The sequence below is a fragment of the Microtus ochrogaster genome, unplaced genomic scaffold (assembly GCF_000317375.1).
Source record: "Microtus ochrogaster isolate Prairie Vole_2 unplaced genomic scaffold, MicOch1.0 UNK3, whole genome shotgun sequence".
NCBI classification, from domain to species: Eukaryota; Metazoa; Chordata; class Mammalia; order Rodentia; family Cricetidae; genus Microtus; species Microtus ochrogaster.
Window position 1 is genome coordinate 7,042,798 of NW_004949101.1, and position 16,463 is coordinate 7,059,260.

A 16,463-nucleotide genomic window follows, 5' to 3' on the forward strand; every position below is an offset into this window, starting at 1 on the left:
CAGATCTATGGAGACAGTAATATGTCATTGGGAATCTTTCTATTTCTATACTCATTTAGCAGATAGTAGGAATTTTTTTTAGTATTCGTGACCTATCTAGTCTCTGATTTTTGTTTTGATAAACAATGTTAGATATGGGTTCAATCTCATATAATGGGCCTTAAATATAAGCAAAAACAAAACAACACCAAAAAAAACCTGTTGGTTACTCCAATAACATTTGTAGCAACAATGTACTAGTACATCATGTGGAAAGGTGACTGTCTTGGGTTTCAGCATTCATAGCTTGGTGATAGTGATGATTGCTTTTCTCCTCTGGCAGTGTATATAGTATCTGCCAGCACTATGAATGTTAGCTAGGCAGAGTGAGGCTTCTGGATAAACAGCAGCTTAGTTTGTCCATGAATTATGGCATAATTAAGTGGTAACTTCAGCAATAGGGCTTTAGTCATGATAAAGAGTGTAACCAATAGCAATAGCCTGTGATGTTGGGATGGGGAATATGGGATCCCCTTGGCTAATGATTTAACAAGCTGTAACCCATTCCTGGTACTGGGGTTTACACTTTGTTGTATATTATGTCTAATTGGGGGCACTGATATCATTATTTAATATCTACATTTTTATTCCCTTTTTATATGTATCTATTTTACAAAACTTCTAAAGGAGTAAGTTTCTGTATGGTCTTTAATGTCAGAAAATTTTCAGTGTTATTGGCATTCAATGTCAGAAGAAGAAAATTCCTAGAAAGAAACAAAACTATGTCACTAGTTTTAAAGGTACTATTATATGCTATGTATAGTCCAAATAGTCTGTTCTCTAATCTTATCAAAAGATTATGAATCAGATTTAAAATATTAATCAAATGCCCACAGTGAAGTCAAGGCTAATCAAGAGAGTTAAGCAACTTGTCCAAAAGTATACAATCAGTCTGCATCACACTAAGAAGTTTAACTTGTGTGTCACTCCATTCTGTTATCATGTCTCCATGTGTACTATAAGATCCTGAAGTTTTTGGCAAATTAAATATTCATAGAAGAAAAAATGAATTTCAGTGAAGATGCTAGAATGTAGGCAAAGGGTGAATTGAAGGAGGATACCTGGATCAGCTCCTATCCAAACAAATTGGATCTAAACCAAATTCTGAGTACTACACTTCTACCCTCTAAATTTATGGCTCTGGCAACGAATCATGGAACAGAATAAGAAGAGATTCAGATGCTTTAATAAAGGACCTATATCAATAATGTTTTTTATTATAAAGAGAGACAAGAATGAATTTTATTCTCAACAAAATACTTTTCAAAAAATCCCATGAAGATTAAAAAAAGAAAGAAATACTGCATTATTATAATACTTAGAAAACATTATTATATACTTAGAAAACATTATTATACTTAGAAAACATTACTAATTACACATTTTATGTTCTAAAGAATAGTACTTTGTAGAACTCTTTGGACATTTACCATATTCTGCTTGATAACTGTTTATTCCCTGTCTCATAGCCAGTATCCATACCCCCAATGTTAACAAGTGTCTGAATTACCCAGAGGACTTGTTTATCCTTGAATTATATATCCTTGCCTCCCTATAGCCTTCAACCTACCAGATATCGAGTTTCCAACTTAGTAGATTAAGAATATACTCAAGTTTCATCAGTGTTGATAGTCTGAGGGCCAGATGTTACAAATTGTGTATCTCTTAAAGGAAAGACAATGTTTGTAGGTATGTGTCATTCACTTCTGAATCCTGCAAGATCCAACACAAAAATGAGCATATTGTTGATAACATGCAGGTATTTTGTTTTTTAAATTGTGCTCATGGTATGAATTTTCTAACATTATACAGCAATGAATAGTGGTGTTATATGTAAAACTAAAGATTCAACTAGAATAATACTATATATCCAGGAACTGAAGCAACAATTCTTCATCTGGGTAACTACAATCATCAGGACATATACAAGGCTATTGGGAAAGGAATATGCCATTCTACCTATTTCAGCTTTAACAGTAAATTTAGGATTCTAGAGAAAGTCAGTGTTTAAGAACACTTATTGTTCTTGTACTGGACCTAGGTGTAGTTCCAAGCACTCACATGCTGTCAAATTTTTAAAAATTTTGAGTTAATTCTTTGTACGATATGAGACAGCATAATCTAATCTAGCTTCATTATTTTGTGGATATCCAGTTATTCCAAAACTATTGATTGATAAGACGATTATCATTTTCCTACTGAGTTATTTTATCACTCTTTAAAAGAGACAGTTGAAAGGTATAAGAGTAAAGTTGGGCTATGAGCTCTGTGCCACAGACCTACATGTCAATCCCTATGAACTACCTTGGCCATTGAAGGTTAATAATAGGAGGTATATCATCTACTTTGCCCTTCACCCCTATTGATTTCAAAGTCAGTAGGATTTGGTTGGATATTACATCTGATCCATAGATCAATTTGCAGGGAAATAATTTTATGATATAGTACTTCATATATTTTTTTTCTGGATAGGGCAAGAACTCAATCAAGAACTGCTTCAATATAATTTTTTTATTAAATTTAATTCAAAGCTCTGTGTTATAGAAGAACTGAAATCACATTAAAAGTAAAGAAGTTATTTTCCTGCTTATATAATGATCATGTTACAGATAGCAGCAAAAACACAGAAAGATTAATCTATAACTTCAATTTTATGTAGTCGTTGTCAGAACTTATATTTTCTACCTGCATGAATTGTCAGCTTCTTCTTGGTACTAAACACAGTATTGAGGGCTTATGTTACATCCATCAGCAACTTTTTCTCATCTTTCTTACATGTTGGTGACACTGATTTGTCTGTGACTTTATTCCATCTGATCCTCAGAATTTAGGAGCATTTGATAGTTATGACATGGTTGCACCGACTCTAAGTCTGGCAGAAAGCCAAGAGTGGTCATGGGAAACAGGTTGCTGCTTTGGATTTCTGCTTCAATTCACCACTCCTCATGCCTACTTGTAGTTTATGTTAGAAGATGCTATGTTAAAGATGACTCGGGATTTTTTACATGCTATCACCACCAGCCGTGTGGCAAAGGGTGGTGCTGTATAATCCTTGCTATGGTGTAGATGTGGGTTGAATGTTTCACCCAACAGCTAACATGCTATGAGGAAGGCTTGGTCCCTCCAGAGGCTAAGCTGAAGTCTACAGATACTCCACATTGAGCATGTCTGTGGAGATGGGACTGGTTACTTATTTTTTTCTAATGCTGTAACTTCTTGGACTCTTAGTTGCCCATCTTCCTCCACAGTCTTGTAAGACTTCAGTCTGATCAACACATTAGTTCAACAACATTCACTAGGTGTGCTTCTCAGTATGTACCCTTAGTTATGCCTGGGGATGTGACAGTGGAACCACCTTAGAAGTTTTCAAGAATAGATTTCAAGAAGAGACAAGGAATCATCTAACATGATGTAAATCTAGTCAGTGAAGTGAGATCCAGGAACCACTTATTGATGACAGTTGGGTCACAAACAAGAGGACTGCACATTACTTTTTCTCTGTTTTGCTCTTTGTTTTAATCTGTTTCTATTCACTTTCATTGAAATTTCAAGAATTAGATGATCATTCAAATTAAGGCAGACAAAACCTACTCAGGGAGAAGTGCTCTCTAAGAACAAAATTCTCTAAATCTTTCTGTAACTGTAGTTTCGTTACTACATAGCCTGGGGATCTCTATGAAGGTGGCTGTAACAGATGGCCTCAGAAATCTCTAGTTTTAAGATCATAATGGCTAAGATCTTCACTAATTACTTATCTTATTTAATTGTGTACTTTTATTTTTTGAGATAGTAATATATTATGTTCCCTCTTCCCTTTTTTCCATTTAATCTCACCTCTCCCTCTCTTAAATTAATGGCCTATTTTTCTTTATTTATTGTTACATATGATTATATGTGTGTGCATATTCCCTAAGAACATAAGTATATATTTCTAAATATATAAATAGATATTCCTAAATGTATAAATATAATTTTCTCAGCCTTTATAATGTTAGTTGTATGTATGTTTTCAGAGTTGGCTATTTAACATTCCATAACCAATTGGCGTGCTCTTCTCTGGGGAAGATTATTTCTCACACTATCAATATTATTACTTTTCCTATAATCCTCGGACTTTGGGTTGAGACCTTGTGAGTTCATGTTAACATGTCTATTGGTATCATATGTTTTCTGGTCATGTTTAAGCAACTCTATGATGATAAGACTTTATGGGTAAACCTTCTGTGACATTTCAAGGAGACAGTCTCACAATAAACCTCCTGTTCTTCGGGCTCTCACCATCTTTTCACCTTGTTTCCTGGAGTGATCCCTGAGTGTTAAGCACAAGAGCTATATTGCAGGTGTATAGTTGAAACTGGGCTCCATAATTCTGTATTTTGATTAAATGCAGTTTTCTGTAATGATCTGTCTGCTGCATAAAGAAGTATCATTGATGATGGATGAAAACTAAACCAGCATAATTTCTAACCACATTCTAAATATTTACTTTTACTAATTTCTAATGGCTATTGATCTAAGATTAGCAAATTTCCTCATGGGACTATGCCAAGTCTTTCCATCTTCCTTGAAAGTTAACTCTACTTCCATTATCTACCTCAGAGGGAGTGTTTTGTGGTCTATTTTTTAATATAGTAGGTCTTCAGAATACTGGATCGTTATCATTTCTCGCTTCATTTATAATTTCTATGTGAGGATAATGATGAGTTCTTCCAAAAACATTTGTGTCTATCTTCATATACTACACACACACACACACACACACACACACACACGTGTGGAGATATAGGCACAGAGAATACTACTGCTAGAACTCTAGAAATCATGAACAGTTACACTGAGAAGAAACTTTGTTGAAAAGAAACCGCTATTAAACATTGTACAGTGGCCTAGTCCTTAATCCCTTTGGTGTTTGCCAAAAGTCTTTGCTGTCCTATTAAGAAGCATTTCATATGATCACCAGTCATGACCTTTGTCAGAAACCCACACAAAAAAAATCTACTGGTAGAATTGGGACTCATTACGAATTTTTTAATTAATCATGTTTTAATAAGATACTTCAGAGTTCTAAGGCTTTGTGTGAGCTACACTTTATGCCATGAAATGTATACAACAGTTCAGGGTAGGTAGAGCTTCAGGATCAGGCTCGGTTAGAAAGAACATCAATAATAAAATAATTTTACAGCTGCAGTTAATAGTCTTACAACCGCAAAAGCTTACTTTCACCCTTTGGCACTTAAGATATTTCTTTTTAGTCACTCACCTCACATAAAAATATAATTTCTTTTCAAAAATAGTGTCCTACTAAGGAGGATTCTCAATGAGATGATATGAAAAGAAAAGAAATGTCAAAATTATGAATAAAGTATTGTTATTTAAAAGAGAAAATGCTAGCGGAGAACAGTTTAAAAGTTTTGCACTTTGCTGACTTGTCTAGTAAATCAAAATCTAATTCCCAAACCAATCTTTGTAATTGAAATAATCAATAAAGAAATAACAGCTTCCATCTTGCAAAGCATTTCATGTGATTTTCAAAATAACTCCATTTTTAGCAGGATTCATAAAAACTCCTAGGGTGTGACATTGTGATAAGAAATATTTTAATGAATCAAGCATTTTCATGTGACATCTGGGATAGGGAACTAATCAGCTACTGCATTAGGATAATTACGAATGCCTCCTCACTCCTACAACCTCTCATTTTCTATGGTGGTCCCCCAAGCCAAGAGATCCACCAAATTGCAGTTAATGAACTTCCAAAAATATTAATCTGAGTATATGACGATTTCTTGATCATGTCTCACAGTGGTTTTCAATGGCTTTCCTTTGTTGAGGGGAAGTACAGGTACATAGTTTGATCATAAATCAATACCCTCCTCTTCCCCAGTAAGTCCAGCTTAAGGAAAGACCATGACCTTCCTGACAAATCATGAGGACTGGGAGCAGAAACCCTCCCATTTTGGATGGAGTGTGTTTAATTCTCACAGAAGGAGAGAAAGCTGGAATGAGGTCCAATAGCCAGGGATGAAGCCCGACTGCTGCCAAGAGAACAGGATGTACAAGTAATGCTGCATCGCGGCACCCGCCCAAGACATCTTCAGATAGGACAGTAATTTCTGTAGATTCCAGAACCACCGGCTCACCAAGCAGTAATTGCATAAACATGAAGTTCACAGACTGAAAAACAGCATATACCCTATCCAAGATAGACACGGCTTGAGGTATCAAGTATTTGCATAATACTGAACAGAATGAGAATTACATTTTTTCTCAATTCCCAAGAGGACTAAAACACAGCGTTCTGAAATATGCTATCTTGAAACAGAAAGTGGAATCATGTAGATGGCAAGCGGTTTTGTTTGCTTGCTTTAAAGCAAAGATTCTGTTCACACGTATTCTGGTTACAGCATCCCAGGCACACCTGAGAAGTGGTTCTTTTCCACGGTAAGTGCTTGAGCCAGTGGGGACTACAGTTACTCCACTCCACAGCTTCAGAGATAGGTGCGGATGAGGCCTCTGCAATTGATTGTTGACTTAATAAGAGCTTCTTCTGAAATAGCCATTTGAGCTGGGGCTACCACGAGGAGTTCTGAGATTTTTACTGAAACTAGCGAGAAGACAAGTTTTAGGCATTAGCCACTGTGAGAGGCTGTTAATCCAGGGCAGAGATTGGTAAACATTCCTATAGCAGACCATCTAGTAAAACTTTCAGCAGTACAACCCACTAAAATCTCTGCTAAATTGATTCCACTCAGCTGGCATAATGAAACAAAGAACTAAACAAACAAACAGCAACAGACAATTCAAGTTAGTGAGCATGGCTGAATGTCAATAACACTATTTATGGATGGTAAATATTTCATTTCACATTACTTTTCTATTCACAAAATTTTATTTTAAAAAATCCAATCATTTGGAGCTGGAGAAATGACTCAGTGCTTAGGAGTTTGGATTTGCTCTTACAGATGATCTGGTTTAGGTTCCTAGAATCCATGTTGGAGAGCTCACAACTGCTAATAACTCAAGTTCCAAAATATTGATCATCTTCTTCTGGACTCCACAGATACCTGAACTCACATGCGCAGCATATATCCTCACACTGACATAAACGTACATAATTGAAACATAAAAGTCTTTAAAGAAATAGAAAATAAAAAAAAAAACAAACATCCAGTCGCTTAGAACAGGAGCAACTATGCAAAAGTCCTTGACTTCAGGAAACTCACACCCTAGAGAAGTAAACAGTTCAAAGGGGATATGTTTGAGGGCGGTGTCAGCAGAATTTACTGACAGAGTGTTTGTGGACAACAAAAGAACAAGAGAAAGAGAAAGGAAATTGCAGAGAGTGAAAGAGCAAGCACCAAGTCCAAAGAGATGGAGATACTTCCAGTGTCTACTCTCAAGCTTTTGCTCTGAGCATCCAAGTCAATGAAAGCACTTGCAATGTGTGTGTGTGTTTGTGTGTGTGTGTGGGGGGGTGTATACATGAAAGTTGAGGTAATGTACTCCTGGGCTGATATAAAAAGCCTTCAGTGGCCAGTGAACTCTCAGGATCTACCCATCCCATTTCCATCCCCCCAGCAGTGGAGTTATAGGCATACACAGCAATACCTGACTTTTTCATGAATTCTGGGTATTCAAACTTAGGTCCTCATGCTTGCGCAGAGATTACTGTCACCCGAGCAGTCTCCACATCCTAGAAAACACTGGGGTTTTTTTTTTCCAATGGAAACAGATGAATGGTGGGTCTGAGATTAAAAATTCAGTCTTCTGTTTGTTTGCTTTTGACATATACTTTTGGCATGGCTGCTGGAGTTGTAATGGATGCTAATACTGCCTTAGAAGTGGTAATGGAGACTTCCCTCATCTGTGAAGGCACAGCATGGACTTTCCGAAGTTGTCAAAACCTTAGGTATGGGCCAAGTAGCCTATCTTTGTGTACTTGCATCCAACTGAGATGAGCCTGTGAGTCAATATTATATTGGTTGAGCACTTTGCACTGAGCATCAAAGCAACTTGATTAAGCTTCACAACAAAAAGAAAAGTGGTCCTGAAGAGAAACCCCACAAAGTGTTTGTTTGCAGTTGTGTAATAGTTAAGGACTATGACAAAGAATCTCAGGTCAAGGATGGACACCGAAGAGTACTTGAAATGTAAGAAACAAATGAATGAAAATATGGCCCATGAAAATAAAAAAGGCAGTCCGTTTAACAAGACACCAAGGAAGAGAAGAATAGAATAAAGATTAGTTGAAAGAGACAAGGCGAAGAAGCCACGGATAAGATGATGGTTGGATCAGGCAAGAACTTAGAATTCTATACTGAAGCCACCAATAATTAAGACATTACTTGACGTCAAAAGAATAAAAGCTCTATTAAAAAGCCCACAATGATGTTAAGATTTCCTGTAGTTGAGACGAAGAAAGCAGGTTCATTCTAGGTGCTATAATCTGAGAACATATAAGATAATCATTTTCCAAGGAGATGACAGGTTCTCTTTCCAGTGTAGTAAGAAAAATGGTCTAAAATGGTTCTGTGAATGAGGAAAACATTTTTTTCTCCAGGATCTGTATGAGAGACATAAAGAGGCCCAGGTGAGAAGGTTGTAAGGGTACAAGGTAGGTAGATCCCTCTAGGATTTTCACATATAACCAACAAAGCAAAAGAAAAGGATGCTCATAGAGAGTAAACAATCTCACAGGAGCTTTCTGCTTCTCCCACAGAACCTGACAGATTTCTAAGCCCGTGGAAGGGGAATGCCTCGAAGCTAGAAGACTGCAGATGTTCTCAAGTTGATTTTACAGCATCCCTCTCAAATATCATTGGTCCAAATAAAACTTGTGCAAAGAGAACAATGAAATAGGAACCCACATCACCTACCAGCGTGTTTGCTATCTTGAGCCGTCAAATCTCTCTTTGCCTGAGTTTGCCTCAGTGTTGAAATTGTAACACCTGCCCTTTTATATACAACCCCCTGCCACGTGGACATGGTAAGGAAAAGTAGGTAGGTTGGCAATGACCTTTGATTACTAAGAAAAAGGGCTGCCATGGAAACCCAAGCAGAGGACTGTGGATATCTATCTATCTCCGAGAATAAAAACAAAGAGCAAGCTGGTAACTTTGAGCCGGGTTGTGTCACTTTTCCACAGTTCTTAGGTAACTTTAGCTTTTTTCCAGCTGCCAGACTCCAAATCCCTTAGCTCTTTCCAGCTTCCCCTCTTTAGTTGATCCTTTGATTGAAGCTCTCCAGGACCTGAAAGCCTCCCCATGTTCACTTTTTATGGAGAGTTCTGGAATGTTCCATAATTAGTTTTCGCAAATAAAATCAAAGCATATAAACACTAGGCGAAAGCTCTGGAGAGGCGGGGTTTGGATAGCCACTTTTCCAGATACCCTTTTCCTTCAAGGAATCCTCTTGAGTTTTCTGAGAATTTCCCTGGCCTGCTCTTAGATCCCTTCAAGGAAAAAGACCAATTTTACGGCCTTATCAGCACTAGAAAATGCCCTCTACGAGCCAGTGCTGCAGAGGCTCCCTGCTAGGATCCCTCCAGTGAGCCCATCTGAAATGTACTGATAAAAAGAATAATTAAGGAAGAGACTCCCAGCTGCCCCAGTAAACATCAACGACCATATATCTGAAATTTAACATAGACAAGGCCCATAAAAGCATGCGCTAAGCCCCGTTTCCCTCACCAGGAAGACACTGGCGTTGGCCACTTCCAAACTGGACCGTGCCTCTGATATACCTGAAGTAAAGCAATCCTTTCGTCTTCTTAAAATGTTATAAACAGCCAGCACCTTCAGATAGTTGATTTGCCACGTTGTCAGTCTCCATCCTCCATATTTCTACGGTGCTCTGCTCCACCAACAAGACTGCAGGTAGGCCATCTCCGGCAGCGTCAGATCACAGACTGCAAACATGCTTCCAGAGATGAAGCCACCTTTCTCCCAACAGCTCACACTTGCGTGCATTGAGTTTTTCCCTCTAATGTCATAAACTTTAATCATAACATTCTTTACCTGGCCACACTGAGCTTATGATATTAAATTATAAAGAAAATTCACAACTCTTGTTTACTTAACAGGAACAAAATGTGGTCAAATGGGAAGGGAAGGTAAATTAAGAGTCAAAGGACCTATTAACCTTTTCAGATAACAGAGTTCAAAAACAATTCAAAGTTCTGTGCAGATTTCTTACTCCCCGCAATAACTTAATTATTTAATTTCATGCACAATTGCTTCGGATTCTGGCCCACTGCCACAGGACTTCAGGCCTTTGTCCCCTCCAAGCCACGGTAAACATCATTAAAGTGCCACAACCCATAAAGCACTTTTATGAAGTAATTTGCAAGATTTTCATACTTAATAATCCCACAAAAAAAATCCCAGGCTGAATTAACAGATACTGTATTGGCATTCATATCCTTCATTCATTTACCCATCCTTACCTGCTCACCTTAACCCGCACAGAACTCAGCGTACAAACACTCACATTCCTAAGTCCTAAACATTTTGTAGACACTGAACTAAGAAATTATGACTATATTTAGAAAGAAGTAAGAGGTAACAGGTTACATACCCCCATTTTTTTCCCAATTCTTTTATCATAATTTTTAGCCAGAGTCTCCCTGCAGTTCTCACTGGGCTGTAACTTGGTATAGACCAGGGTGGATTCTAAGTCTCAGAGAGCCGCCTGTGTCTGCCTCTGCCCCTAGAGTGTTATTAGAGGAAGGCAAATGCCACCATACCCCGCCACACATCTATTACTAAAATTTAAAGAATATAACGAAGAAAGAAAACAGCAAGATGTTGATGGAAATAGCTGCTAAATGTTTTCTCATTGTCGTAAGATGCCTCGAGGAGTTCATGTCACTAAAAGTTGGCAAGAAGCAGTGCTACTGCTGAAAGTAGCTGCTGTTTAACAGGCGTGCTCAGAATCATCACATTCCTTTCACGAACAGAGGTGTAAAGACAAGCTCAATGCGATAGCATATACTCAGCATCAAGAATATTCACATAGGCCTGGGAAGATGGCCCAGTGATCAAGAGCATATACTGCTCTTGTAGAGGGCTCATGTTATAATCCCATTACCCGTTCAAGTTGGCTCACAACCACCTGAAACTATGTGATGGCCAGGGGACCTAATGCCTTTGTTGGGCCTCCCGGGTCACCTGCACACATGTGGCACACAGACACACAGACACACACATTTTAAAAGAAATATTAATTTCAAAAGAATATTAATATAATTTGATTCTTGGTTCATATAGCTTGATTTCATGCCAAGTAAATAATTAGAACAAAGCAAACTGAACACAAAATATTATAGTATCTTAACAGTACATATGTTAGAAGGAAATATTAACATACTAACCTCGATTATTAGTAAGTGCTAAGAATATAAATGATTGTTTTCTTTAATCTTTTCATAGTTTTCATACCAAACATGTAATTATCATAATCACTGGAAAAAGTCATTTCACAATTAAATTTTATTTTAGAATGTATGTTATATTCACAAATTTTCTTGAAGTACCTTATATGTGATTTCTATACGTTAATCCCTCTCATTTTCCTTCCCAAAGCATTTCTTTCCCCACGATCCCACACTGATATGGTCATCTGGCTCTTCCTGCTACCAACATGACTTGAAGCCATCTTGAGTCTTTCACCACCCCTGACCCCATTTCTCCTCATCTATCCTTCTTTCTTTCTTTCTCTCTCTCTCTCTCTCTCTCTCTCTCTCTCTCTCTCTCTCTCTCTCTCTCTTTCTTTCTTTTACCAGAGGTAGATTCAGAACAAACAGGGAAGTCAACTTAAGGCAAGAAGTTCTACCAGTCACTTTTCTACAGTGCAAAAGCTCAAGACTAGGGGAAGGAACCAAGTGTACTTCATGCCTGTCAAGCCAATAGTCCAGAGAAGGAGATGATGACCTGCAGTGTGAGGCTATCCTGTGGTACATAGGGAGACACTGACTCCAACACTAAACAGTGATCTGGGGACAGCTCTGACTTTGAGACAGAGGAATTGGTCTTGTGAAGATATGATGCCACAATGGAAGAACAGGCACTTAGGCCTCTGAAAGAGTTTGTAAAGAATTGAATTGAATAACCTTTGCCTCCCTATCTTGGGTAATAATCCCCTTCCTTACAGTTAAGTCAGCTTGAGTTGAAAATTCTGGTGTTTGCTGATGGGTACACAGTATATTTTCTAACATTAAACACCTTCCGTCTTCTGATCAAATAGAGAGAATGAATAAAATAAAAATTTTCATAGAACTTCGCTCTCATATTTTATTTCTATCACATTGCATGAAAATTAAATGCCTGTCAGAATAGTTTATTCCTTTCCTCTTGAATGCTCCAGTCTTTTTTCATCATTTATTATGGCAATTTTCATATGGAAAGCTGAAAGACTTTTACAATGAACTCACCTAGAGTCTACAATGAGCTCTTGCTGAGCTTGCTTTAGCAATGCCTAGCCATGCTCAGACAACCCATAAAATATACCAACCCAAGCTCCAACCACTCATAAGTATTCCGAACTGTGCTCTAACCACCGTAAAGTAACTCTAGCCATGTTCTATAGTGTGATTTTGATTTTTGATACATACTTTTGAGACTTTCTTCTACATCCTTACTGTTATGATTATAGCACAAGTTGAGACCTTGATGGGTGAGGGCCATGGGCAGGAGACAAATACACCATGCAAACAGATCTTAAGTGAGGAGTTTATTGAGAGACAGTAAAGGGGAGGGAAGAGGGAAAGAGAAATACAGAGAGAAAGAATAGGAGGAGGCAAGGACCAGACTGTCTCTCCAGAAGAGCAGCAGGAAGAGAGCCAGAATGGGCAGTGCTTGTGTCTTTAAGAGACCTTTGAATCTGCTTAGTGACATAGCAGCCATAAGACCCTGGGCTGGATAGGGAACTTCCTGGGTTCATCCTGCCAGGTGACAGGGACCAATATAATGCCTGAATCCTAACATTTGCCATATAGAATGATGAACTAAAATTCTACTGACTTCTAGCCTATTCTATGCCCATTAAAACTTAACATGTATTCATACCTCATTTCTTCCACTAGATCAGTAATTCTCATCCTTCCTAACATTGTGACCCTTTTATACAGTTCCTCATGTTGTCCTGACCTTCCAAGCATAAAATTATTTTCGTTTCTACTTCGTAGCTGTAATTTTGATACTGTTATGAACCGTAGTGTAAATATCTGATAGGCAGGATATCTGATAGGTGACCCCTATGAAAGAGCTATTTGACCCCCAAAGGCATTACAACCCACAGGTTGAGAGAGAACAACTGTACTAGACTGTGGGACCCTTAAGAGAAAAGATGCTATCTTGTAGATGTTCTTATTACTTGCAGAACCTGGCATTCCATTTAATACCTGCTCTTAATAAATAGATATAGGACACAATAAAAGCCAAAGTAAGCTCTTATTACTCTTTATCCACCACATAACAGAATGTTTGTAACACCAGATATGGGGAGGTTATTCCTGATCCATTGAACAAATTATTCTTTTCATTAACTGGTATCAGCAAACTATCATCTATTAAATTCTGACAAGATCTACCTATATATAGCTTTAGAGCTCCTGGATTGAGAGCTCAGTAGCATGAAACCTACCCTTTGAGATGCTAATTATAAACATGGGTTGTTCCATGCTCTCTCTAGGTGCATTGCCTTCCAGGAACCTTCACCAATATAGCTATCTAGAAGAATCCTCACCCCGGTCCTGACTGAATTACTGGCCATTTGTAACCAGTTCAACCTTCACCTCTTCTCTCCTCATAGTCTAAAACTAAGGTTTATACATCCAACTCTTGAGTCATACTTTGGGACCAGACCCGCTCTCAAGGTAGCTAGGAACTGAAGGCCAGTAGTCAACTCCTTAGCATACAAAAAAATATTTATGACTGTGGAGATTCCAGTGGGTTTTTTTTAAATTTCAAAACACTGGAAGAAGTATCAAATATAAATTCACAACATCATAGTAAATACAATATATATGACTATTGGAAAGTTTAAGTGGTTCATTGCATCTCTATGGTAAAACAAAGGAGACTACAAATACTCTTATGTCATCTGCTATACTTTCCTGGTTATATTTTCCAGAAAGAAATATTTTTATGAAAGTGAACTTGGCATGAAGATGTTCATATGACAAATATCGTGTAAACAAGAATAAACATTATTAGAAAAGTGAAGCTTCATTTTTTTAAAGTCTACTACTGAGTAAAATCACTCTTTAAAATGTACGTTCCATCACAAGTGTTCTTCATGAAGAACTGTTGCTAAGACATTCATTTCAGCCCCTCTGGCTGAGCTCAACAAGGTCAGAGATGAACAAAAGCATGTAAGAAACCTAAACATAACAGTGAATGTATGCTTAGTAGGCTAAGGCTCAGGGATCAGAAATTCAAGGACAGCCTGACAACTTTACAGGTTGAGCCCAAGTTAGCACATATGCTATCTCAAAGGAAACGTGTATGGGAGTGGGGATTAGAGCTACTATTGACTTCAAAAATTGTTTGCTTCCCGTTTTGAAAGTCACAATCAAGCTTTGCAACAAAATTCTGAATATGTGGTTTTGTGTGTGTGTGTGTGTGTGTGTGTGTGTGTGTGTGTGTGTGTGTATGTGTGTGTGTGAGCACATGCTGAGGAGAAATCAGAATCAGAAATACCTATAAAAATCTGAAGGTTTCAACAACTTCATGAATTTTATAATTTTAATACAGTACTTTGACATATTGTTAGTAAGTCACTTGCTTTTAGGAGGATATAGAGAATCTATATATGTTTTCCTATATTAATGACATAATTATATTCTTTCCAGATTCTGAAAATGTAGATTGAAGCTTATCTTTATTATTAGTTCTCTTTAATAGGTGACTTACTCTTTTGTAGATTTTTTGATATAATGCCAAAGACTAAATAATTTATAATGAACAGAAATTTTTAACAGTTCTGGAGGCATAGGAGTAAAACATCACCTGTACTAAATCATCCCAATGAAAGTGAGACAGATAGAGAGAGAGAGAGACAGAGACAGGGGAGGAGAAGAGAGGAGAGGAAAGGAGAGAGGAGAAAAAATACACAGCGGGTGAATGTATCCCTACAACAGGCACATGATGGCAAGATCTATCTGTGCTTGAGGGTGGTCACACATGACCAAATGACTCCCATTCGGCTACAAATCTCAGCAAGACTATTCTGGTAGTCGAGTTTGCATGAACTTTAGGGGATACATTTAAATCATATTAATGGGGCTTATTTGGGAGTTGGTGATACTCAAACTGAAAACAATGCTTGGTCTTGAACAAGTCATCCATGTAAAATGGCATACACTGATATCAGATTCTAGAATATATACTCAGACAGTTAACTTTAAACCTGTTAACCTGCTAAGAGCTAATAGAGTGGAAAATCAACTAACAGAAGGAAGTAGAAAGTGAGATATCTATTAGCCATATTCTGTTACAAGCCATTTCTTATAAACACACAGTAGGGAAGATACTGTCTCTATTCATAGGGATCATTTTAAAAAATCTCATTGATTTGATAAGCAAAGGGCAGGAATTGCATTCTTCTGTACTGGCCTCCCCTGTGTATACCACTCCAGGAAAACTGCATTGTCCCATGTGTCTTTTTAAAATTTATTTATTTTTCTTTTATGTACTTTAAATGCACTAGCCATATAATAACTGTAATACAACTCATTTTTAAAGTATCATGTTCACCTAAAACCTTATGAAAACTACAGTAGGTTTTCTTGCAATAAACTCTCAAAATAGTCACATTTCTGATTTTTGTATTTGCTTTGGCTTGTTTTATGACTTGTGTTTGTTAGGTTGCTTTGGCTTATTGTTTTTGTTGAGGTAAGATCTCTACAGCACAGGCTGTGCATGCCTTGCTCCCAAGATCCTCTTCTTTCAGCTTGCAGAATTGCTATGATTGCAGGCATGCAACACCAAACCAATTCAAGCACTTATTTTTTTTAATGAATCAATAGCTATAGAAAGTGTGAGTGCTATTAGTCTCTGTAATGAAGTGTTCAATTATTCTGCAAAGGACAGCATTCATCCTATCTTCCATGTGTACAGAAATGCTGTGCTACTGTTGCATTAATAACTTAAACAAGCAATGAAGAAAGGAAGTTCTGCTTTTTTTTAAAATCATGTTCTTGAATGATCTCACATTGTATATTTTCCAAGGTACAAAATCTTTTAAAACTGTTCGAATATTAAAGATAAAGCAGTTACTGAGTAACAACTAAGAGGAACAGGACTCACAATAAATGGATGTAATGGAGCAAAGTGCATAAGATCTATTTCAACAACACAGTCAACCATAGGAGGGAATGTTTTATGGAGTCTAAAAAATAGCATTACGGATTTTGAAGTTTAAAA

At 37.4% G+C, this 16,463-nt stretch overlaps 1 protein-coding gene and 1 pseudogene across 1 annotated transcript in view; one reads left to right on the forward strand and one right to left on the reverse strand.

The window, feature by feature from the left end:
* The window catches only part of Macrod2 (MACRO domain containing 2), a 1,889,857-nt gene that overhangs the window by 915,199 nt on the left and 958,195 nt on the right, over window positions 1-16,463 (reverse strand). The gene's annotated exons all lie outside the window — the stretch shown is intronic.
* On the forward strand, window positions 7,839-8,278 carry LOC113458105 (annotated as a pseudogene).